Source organism: Delphinus delphis, chromosome 9 (assembly GCF_949987515.2).
Source record: "Delphinus delphis chromosome 9, mDelDel1.2, whole genome shotgun sequence".
In the NCBI taxonomy this organism is placed as follows: Eukaryota; Metazoa; Chordata; class Mammalia; order Artiodactyla; family Delphinidae; genus Delphinus; species Delphinus delphis.
The window spans coordinates 64,710,406-64,720,419 of record NC_082691.1 but is presented as its reverse complement, the minus strand read 5'-3'; the positions used below and the strand labels follow the sequence as shown (position 1 = coordinate 64,720,419).

Genomic DNA, 10,014 nt, shown 5'->3' with positions numbered 1-10,014 from the left:
TTATCTCCCGAAGATATTTTTAAAATTTTCTGTTTGCTTATCTGGAAATTCCACAGGTGCTATCATGAATGTGTATTGCATCAAAAACAAGAAAAAAATTTCATTTAGTTGTTTTTGTCTTAAAAGAAATTAAAAACAACGTTGATAAGCTTCATTGGGACCTACCACGAATATGCTGCCAGCAGACAGTAAAGGGGTTGTGGTGAGGGCCGTGGGAAAGCTCTTTTAAAGACCCTCTTATTTCTCATCAAACTGCCATCAGTTTCCCCTTCCTTCCTTCTTTGAGACTGCCTGGGGAGTTCTGCAGAATCTAAATTGGTTCTGAGATCAGGATGTTTGCACAAGTGAGAGTGACCTCTAGGGGAGAGATGATGTTGGTGGAGAAAGAAACAAACAAAAGCACAAAGCAAAAGAACATTCAGTGCCAAATGCCAGAGCGTCTAATAATGAGTACATTTACAATGCTACGAAAGCTCAAAAACATGTAATGGTAACTACCTGAGAGACATGTTGATGAGATAAGTCAGACATAGATGATTCATGGATAAGTAGAATTATCTAACAGTTTATAAGGCTTAATGACTTTAGAAGGCAGTTCACACGGTGCTGGGCCCCGTCTCACGCCCTCTCCACGTGTGAAGCAGGGACGTGCGGCAAGCTCACACACTGATTCTGCTGGTGATACATTCTCAAGTCCTCAAATTGTTGTGATCATGCTTAGAAGTGGTAGTAACTCCTGACACTACAAATCCGCCCCCAGGGGACAGATGTTCCCCATGCACACGAGCAACCTAATTTGAGGATTGAGGAGGAACACTGAGAATCACACTTCCCAGACGTCAATCTTTAAAACAACCAGACAATCCCTGCCCTCACCAATCTCCACCCCAGGCTGGGAAGAAGCAGCAAATGGGCCCTACTCCACGCTAAGCACCTGTGTTCATAACCAGGCCAATCAGAATAGACTTTGAGGGACAGCAGATTTTGGTTTAGTCCCCCGAGAAATAAAGAGGAAAGAGAACTGTCTCTGTACTGGAAATCTATGCAGAAGTTATTTTTCTCCCAATTCATGTTTGTAGCCAAGGCAAAGGTAAAGTAAATGGGGAAATACAGGGTTTGAATAGAACCCAAGAATCCAAAACTTTTGGGTGATAGGGATTGGAACAAAGATGCTTCTGTTGAAGGGATTTAGACACTATATCTCACTCCCAAACATGCAGACACACATCACATATCTGTTTGCATTTATTGATTTTTTTAGGGCCTGAGAGAGGTACCCAGGGGGAGCTAAGAAAAAAGGCCAGGAACCCTATGAACATTGAAGCTCAGGCTATAGAGAAATACATGAGAGATAGGAAGGGGAGTAGGGAATGGGGAGATGGCAAGTCCTAACAGAAGCTAGGAGGGGAAACGGGCAGCCAGCAGTCCTGGAAACAACACACCATAAGTAAAGGGGAAATTTACCCACTGAGTCATAGGCAGCACACCTGTCTGAGCAAAGTCTGGGAGGAGGATTTGAACATAGCCTGTGGCCAGGCATGTGCTGGAACTCATCCAGTGCCAGCTTCCCTGGCTGCATCAGCAACCCCAGGGTACCTGGCTCTGTGTAGGCGAATAAAAAGTACGGTAATGCTGGACACTTGGGGAGCTTCATGAAGGGACACATCTTGTGTAAGAATAAAAATAGGGAGGAAACTTTGTCCTTTTCATTTGGAAAGGGAGGGTCATTCTTTCATAGCACCGTAAGGATCAAAATAACAGTAATGAATTCCCTTAATAACGTGTGCCAAGATATGGCTGCAGGAGGGGGACTGAAGTGAACTGGCATCAAGACCAGAGACAGTGACCGAAGCAATAGCCACTCCTACAAAATTCTGCTTAGAGAGATAGCCCCCAAGCTCCTGGCAGAAAGAGGTGAGCAACAGACATGGACAAGCAAGCCTGAGGATTCTTAAAATATCTGGGATGGAAAATCTGGAAACAATTGCAACATGAATGGGTGATTAGAGGGATTAAGGGCATCCTATCTGAGGTTATGAATACATTATGTCACTTAAACCCAGGGTGGTGAAACAAGACATATACCAGTTATGCTAGAGAGATCATCTCAATTCATGTCCCCAGTTGATGGGGCATGTTCCTAGAGTTAAAAATTATCCCCCCTGTGTCCTCATTATTTTCTTCAGATTATAATTGTAAAAACACTGAATGAGTGGTAACAATGAAAAGAATGGAGAAAATCGGAGCAGTTTATGGTAAGACTTGTATGGGATCAAATAGAGTCATAAATTCTTTGACGATCCTCCCACCAAATGGTGGGGTCTATTTAGCTTCTCCTGGAACGGAGTCAACCTGTGAGTTCTTGGACCAAAACTGCACAGCTGACCTAATGCTATGACAGTCTGGACCTCTCCTCGAACAAAGGCTAGCAACTGCCTCCTAAATCTTTGAGAGTCTTGAACGGCTGTGTAAGAAATCCAACTACCCTACTGGAGATATATCATGGAGGGCCCTGAAACTATATGGAGAGGGAGAGAGGCAGAGGTGAGCTCAGCTTGCAAGCCATTCCCATCAAGACACTGGTTATAAGAATGAAGTCTCTTGTCTCCTCCTGACCAGACCAGCCGTCAGCTGAATTTCACTGAATCATTCCAGTCTATGCCACGTGAAACAGAATTCGTGGGAATTCTTGACCCACGAAATTGTGAACTATAGTAAAAAGGGATGTTATTTTAAACCACTAAGCTTTGGGGTTTGTTAAATAGCAGTAGATAATTAGAACAATAGTATAGGTTTCAAATTCTACATAGTTTTTCCCAAGACCCTCTTCTTGCCCCCCAGCCTACTGGGTTTGCGTGTGTGTGTGTGTGTGTGTGTGTGTGTGTGTTTTCATTGTGTAGATTCCCCCAAGAGAATATAGGCTTTGTTTCCTGGAGAATGCTATAGATATGTCAGCAGGAAGCACAGGAGGAACTCCATCAGTGGTAGAGAAAGAAAGCCCCTTAGTAGGGTTGCTTTATTCTCTTTCTCCCCTTAGATGATTCCCTGAGATCTGCTTCAGTCTGCTCTCACCATTTTCTTTTTTTTAAAATTTTTATTAAATTAAATTAACAATGTTATGTTAGTTTCAGGTGTACAGAAAAGAATTTGAAAAGGAATAGATACATGTATATGTATAACTGAATCACTTTGCTGTATACCTGAAACTCACACAACATTGCTCTCACCATTTTCATACAGGATGACCCTATCTTGGTTTCTCACTGAGAAGCTCCTCAGTTCGTAGTTCAGAGAATTGCCTTAACCAGTTAGAGGAGATAATCCTATGTAATGAGACTGAATAGCTGAGTTCAATAAGCCCCAAACTTCCATATTATTTCCTATGCTTATTATGGCACTTTTTGTTGTGTTGAAAATAACTAACACCTATGTAGGTCACTTTCTGAGTTATAAAATGGAAATAATATCTACCTTCCAAGTACATCAGAGTTATTGTGGGATTAATTTATTTTATTTTGCCTTTCATGGCTTATTTTATTTATAAATTTTTATTGGAGTATAGTTGCCTTACAGTGTTGTGTTACTTTCTGCTGTACAGCAAAGTGAATCAGTTATACGTATACATATATCCCCTCTTTTTTTAGATTTCCTTCCCAATTAGGTCACCACAGACCATTGCGTAGAGTTCCCTTTGCTATACAGTAGGTTCTCATTAGTTATCTATTTTATACATAGTAGTGTATATATGTCAATGCCGATCTCCCAATTCATCCCAACCCTCCCTTTCCCCCCTTGGCATCCATAAGTTTCTTCTCTACATCTGTGTCTCTATTTCTGCTTTGCAAATAAGTTCATCTGTACCATTTTTCTAGATTCGACGTGTAAGCGGTATTATATGATATTTGTTTTTCTCTTTTTGACTTACTTCACTCTGTATGACAGTCTCTAGGTCTATCCACATCTCTGCAAATGACACTATCTAATTCCTTTTTATGGCTGAGTAATATTCCATTGTATATTTGTACCACATCTTCTTTATCTGTTCCTCTGTTGATGGACTTTTAGGTTGCTTCCATGTCCTGGCTATTGTAAATAGTGCTGCAGTGAACATTGGGGTGCATAAAAATATGGTATTCTTCACGAATTTGTGTGTCATCCTTGCACAGGGGCCATGCTAATCTTCTCTGTATCATTCCAATTTTAGTATATATGCTGCTGAAGCAAGCACTATTGTGAGATATAAATGAGATGATGTGGGTGGAAGTTCTTTGTAAACTTTAAAATGTTGTACCCTTGCAAAGTTATCATTATCATTACTATTAAGGAATTAGTAAATTACAGATAGTGTTGGAACACGTGGGCTTAGCATTGTGTGATCTTAGGCAATTCACTTAACATCTCAGCCATTTTCTCATCCCTAAAATAAAAAGTGTTTACTACATAATATCTGAGGTTGAGAACCTGTGTTGGCACAGGCAAATTAGTGCATAATGTTCAAAGACAAATGTGGCTCCATCCTTGCTGACCAGGAATTTATAAGGCAGTTGTTAAGATAACTCATGCTAAAATGATAATAATAATTCAAGTTAAACTTTTTTATTGAACTATAGTTGATTTACAATATTGTGTAAGTTTCAGGTGTACAGCAAAGTCAGTCAGTTTCATATAAATATATTATATATATATATATTCTTTTTCAGATTCTTTTCCTTTATAGGTCATTATAAGATATTGAATACGGTGTCCTATGCTATACCAAGTTAACCTTTTAAACACAAAAGTTCCCTGGGACCAAAATGTCCCCAACAGGTGATTTTCCAGATACTAGTATAATGTGCTGGTATCTTCTATTTATCCCTCCAGACCCAATCTCTGCCCTTGTTGGCTGTCCTATATGGAGTACATCAATGTGCTCTCGTTTCAGGGCTTCTGATTGGTTTATCAGTCAGAACCAGTTTATCAATCAGAACCAGATAAACCAGTCAAGAGGTTTATCAGGAGATGGGGAGAAAGAGAAAAAAGAGGTCAGGGTATTTATTCAACCTGCTTTCTCCCTATGGGTTCATCTGAAGATATCTCTTCCTTGACCCAAGGACACATTGTCTTTCAAGACTGCCCTCTCCACATGACTCTATCCTTCCAAGTTCCGTAAACTACTCTCTCTCTCCTTGACCCTTTCTCCTGGGGATGAAAGCAGCTCAGCTTTAACTAACCCTGGAATACTTCACAATCCCTTGTAGGGTAGGCAGCCTCCAATATGGCCCCCTGTGGTCCTATTTCCTAGTCTCACAACCTTGTATAATCCCCTCCTCTTGAATGTGGGCTAGACTTATTGATTCACTTCTCTGTGATTGAGTTCTTCCCTTTCTGACTGAGAATTTCTTTATTTAGGGAGATTCAAGTCCACAACCCATTATCCACAATTCTGAAATCCTCAAAGCTCTGAAAGCCAAAAGTGGTAAATTGAGGGCAAATCTGACCTGAAATAACATGAAGCTATTTATAATCTTTATTTATGCTTCTTAGTGTGAGGTTCATAGTTTCACTGCACAAATACTGATGATTTCCACAACATGTTACACTGAGGGTATTATATTTAGAACATACGGTATATGCATTGTATTACAACAAACTATGTGAATTCCAAAGCAAATCTGGCCCCAAGGGTTTCAGATTTATTATAACCCAATATTCAAGCTTGGAGACTGTTCTGTCTCTTTAAGATGACTTTGCACTTCTCTGCCTTGATCCTTTATGTGTTGGTTTTAAGGTTTAAGTCTCAGAGAATCATTTTATTTACCTTGATTGCCAGTTGTGGGGAACTCTTCCCTGTAAACTCCATAATTGACAATTGTGGGTGAATAGTAGATCTGAGTAAAAGGGGAGGTGGGTGTTAGTATGGAGAAGGAGGGGGAGGAAAGTCTTCACAAGGGTCGGTGAGTTTTCAAGGATAAAGAAAACTCTTTCCTTAAGGTGACACTAGGGTTCTAGACAAAAATAACAGCACAGAGGTGTGAGGCAACCCACGGTGCATAGACTGCTGAAAACAGTTGACTTATCATAGGGGTTGGGATGAAATGGGATAAGGGCTGTATAGGAGCTGACCCTGGGAGAGTAATACAGGGGAGTCAAGGGTTTTTCACAGCAGAGAGAATTATAATATAGAAAGCCATGCAGCCAACAGTGCAAAGAGAATAGATTGGAGGGAGAGGAGGAGGAGGCAGGGGCCCAGGAAAGGCTTTTGCACAGGTCTAGGAGACAGTCTCAGAACTAACCAGTGGGGTGGAAAATGGAAGAAGAGAGAGTCAAGAAAGTTTAGAACAGAGATTCAAAAGGCCTTGGCAGAAGTTGGATGTGAAAGGGAAGGGGAGGAGTTAAATCTAAGTAGTTGATTATTGCTGGTAGAACAAAGTTCACTAGGCAGAAAGTTAAGTTTTAACATTCTTAACAGCTGATTACTTCTAATTTGAAGTAAGATTCTAATTTTACCAAGGTGGAGAGGGCCATGACCAACACACTGTAGTAGGCAGTACATGGACCTGGAGGTCAGCTGATCTCAGTTCTTTATTGTAACCTGAAGCAAAACATTTTCCCTCTCTAAATCTTAGTCTCTTTATCTGAAGAGCCTGGACAGTATCACCAGCTTGACAGGATTTGTGGCATGATGCATACAGTAAGGAAACAAAGTTGTGTATGTGAAAATTTCTGCCACTTCCAAAGTGTGCAAATGAATACTAGTTACATCTGAATGAGGATACTTGGCTCAGAGAGGTTAAGGGTCTCCCCAACATTGCAGAGCAGTGATGGTCCTAGGACCTGAGACTCTGATGCAGGGTCTCTGCTCTGATCCCAAAACCTCTGGAAAATAAGCAACATGTGGGCTTAGCCTGGTATATAACAGAGGATAGAGACTATGGAGAGCCTTGTCTTCACCATTCTGTTTTCCCTCACATAATTTACCTTTAGTAGAAGATCAATTCTTTGCCTTGTATTATTTATTGTCAACATGAATAATAAGTACAGAATCGACCACCAGCCTTTAAATGTCAAGGAGGTTAGGCAGAGGGACATACCACAATTAAAAGCCTACTTAACAGGATAAACAAATACAATTCTCTTGAGGGTGTTTTGTCTCACTTGCCGTAGGTAGTTAACTTGCTACAGACATTGAGAGGCAATTACTTGAGTCAATAAATGATTCCCACTCCAGATTGTAGATGGCTATGCATAGGATTTATTTTTAAGTTGGCCAGAAAATCCTAATTTATTTTCTAATTGATATCAGCTGTTTCATCTGCCCTGTCAAACTCATGGCTCTGAAATATCAAGGGCATTTTTCTATCACTGCCAGGGCTCAAAAATGGCTGATACCAAGTCACTGCCGATGACCTCACATGGTCATTGACCAACTAGCTATGATAGGCCAACTGTGTATTTGATGAGCTGGTGTTCATTTGTTCACACCCAGAGGAAAAAGCAATTTGATGATGTGCGTTGCTGGACAGGCAGGGGTTACAACTCTGCTTTGGCTTCTTTTTATCTTTATAATCTTTTGAGGATTGCTAACTTAACTTCTGGAATGTTAGAAGTCTTTGGAAATGGAAGTGATGACACATTTCTTATAAAGAAGTTGGCAAACTGGTACATAGTAGGTGCTCAATTAATATGATATTTTGTCCTTCAGACAGAATGTGAGTGTTTCAGTTGTAAGAGCTTTACAACTTTCATGCATTTCCAGTTCCCTTCTAGGTCTTCTCACCTTCAAGGACTAGGATTGGACTATTGCTCTTTCTCTATAGGAATAAGGCTTAGCCTGGACTTGGCTCCCACATTGTCCTTTATATCTAATAGTGAACTGGAACCATTAAGCATTAATTCTAAAACCCCATATAATCCTCCTTGAATCATATTTTTTGTACCAAAGAATCAATTTGGCTGAATTTTTACTGAGGCCACTTAGACAAAACTTCTATTGATTTGTTTATTTTACTTTGTTTTATATCTAAAACTGGTTTATACATTTGGTTCATATATACTTGGTTTATACTTTTGGAGTAAAGCTAGGTAGCAGGGTTACTAGGCTGTGAGTTCCTTAAGTTAGAGACTTCTATCTAGCTTTATACATCTGGTCTTCACACAAGACTTAGAACAAGGTACAGAGAATGTTTCTGATTTGTCTTGTTTGAAGGTTTTCCTACCCTCTGGCCACATGACTACAAGTGTGATCTTCAAGTCCACTCATCCAGAGTCATTTAACTCATGTTTTGCTTTTAACATTTCTTGGGTTTTTACTTTAAAGGCTCTGTTCCATTCAATAACACCCTAGTGTGACTCAGAAACTCTCAAATGACATACTAAATGCTCTCTAAAATGTATTAAAAGTTTATCTCTGGATAAAACTTAGGATAAGCAAAGTGCTTTAAAAACAAACCAAAGACATGCAATTTAAAGTGTTTGTTCAGTTTAAAAATACATTGGAGGGCTTCCCTGGTGGCGCAGTGGTTGGGAGTCTGCCTGCCAATGCAGGGGACACGGGTTCATGCCCCGGTCCGGAAGGATCCCACATGCCGCGGAGCGGCTGGGCCCGTGAGCCATGGCCGCTGGGCCTGCGCGTCCGGAGCCTGTGCTCCGCAACGGGAGAGGCCACATCAGTGAGAGGCCCGCGTACCACAAAAAAAAAAAATAATAAAATAAAATACAAAAAAAACAAAAAAAATACATTGGAGATTGCTTATTGGTAGGAAATGACCCAAGAAAAGATAGGCCAAATAATTCCACCTCTCTCTTCTTCTGTCCCCTTCCATACAGTTTTGATATGCATGTATAAAAATAATAAGGATAGCTAACATTTATTAGCTATGAATGGCTAAGATACTAGGAGCTCCTGCTATGTGCCAGGCCCCAACCTAAAGGTTTTTCATGTTTAACTATTTGTTTCTATAATAGTCTCATAGGGCAGGTGCTGTCATTGTCTCCATTTTATAATTGAGGAAATTGGTGCACAGAAGGTTTAAATAACTTGCCCAAGGTCACACAACTGGTATGTTGTATAGACAGGATTTAAACAGAAGTAGTCAGATTCTAAGTTTAAACACCAGAAATAGTCAATATCAAATGTATTATCCAAAGGATACAAGAAGCTAACATCCACTGGAAAGGCACACTTGTCATGAACTTCCAATAAGAAGTGTAGCCATACATTTCAATGTCAAATAATTCCTTTCAAATGAGGCCAGAACAAGAGGAACCATACATCTTAGGCAACGCTAAGCTTAGACAAGAAAAATATTGAAAATCTTTATTGTCATCATTATTAAATATTATATAAGCATTTAAAATGTTCATAAATATTTATTTGAATTATATACTTATAAATTGTATGTGTACATGCACATGTGTGCATGTGTGTATCATATGTACCTATACTTACAGGGCTATATAGTGAGAGATATATATATTATATGGATGTATAGCACATGTCTCAGACATCTATATATTCATCGTATATACTATAGATGTATGAGTAATATAACTCAACCTAATTTAAGTATGTTATTAAAGGGTTATGTTGCAAACACCTCTTGTTCATCTCTTCCGGTACTCTTGGCCATACCTCTCATTGTAATTACCTCTACAGGGGCAAGTTCTATAGTCTTCCAGAAATTTCTGACAGGTGCAGCCTAATATTTTCCTGTTTTAGACCCCTCTCACTTCCTATCTTTGGGCATCTCTGGAACAGTTAGCACTCACAAATGAAATCTGGGGAAGCAGACATTCTGTACAACAATGCTGACCCATGAGACTGGCAGCTAACAGAAAACTGCTTCTCCCTTTCTTCCCCAGACTGATGATTCTGAGATACATTTCATAAAGTTTCCCAAAGGCTCATGCACAGTATGAAGTGACCAGCCACCCATTGGGTGGCCAACTTACGGTGCAGTTGGATTTCCCTCCTTTCCTGCTTCATTCCCCTATCCCTTGCTTCTCCTTTTTGCAATCACATTCTCGAATTAA

General features: G+C 39.9%; 1 non-coding gene across 1 annotated transcript; it reads right to left on the bottom strand.

The window, feature by feature from the left end:
• Positions 1-4,121: 4,121 nt before the first annotated feature.
• LOC132431413 (U6 spliceosomal RNA) lies at positions 4,122-4,228 on the bottom strand. Its single transcript, XR_009520720.1, has one exon. It is a non-coding gene; the product is annotated as a U6 spliceosomal RNA (small nuclear RNA).
• Between the last annotated feature and the right edge of the window lie 5,786 nt (positions 4,229-10,014).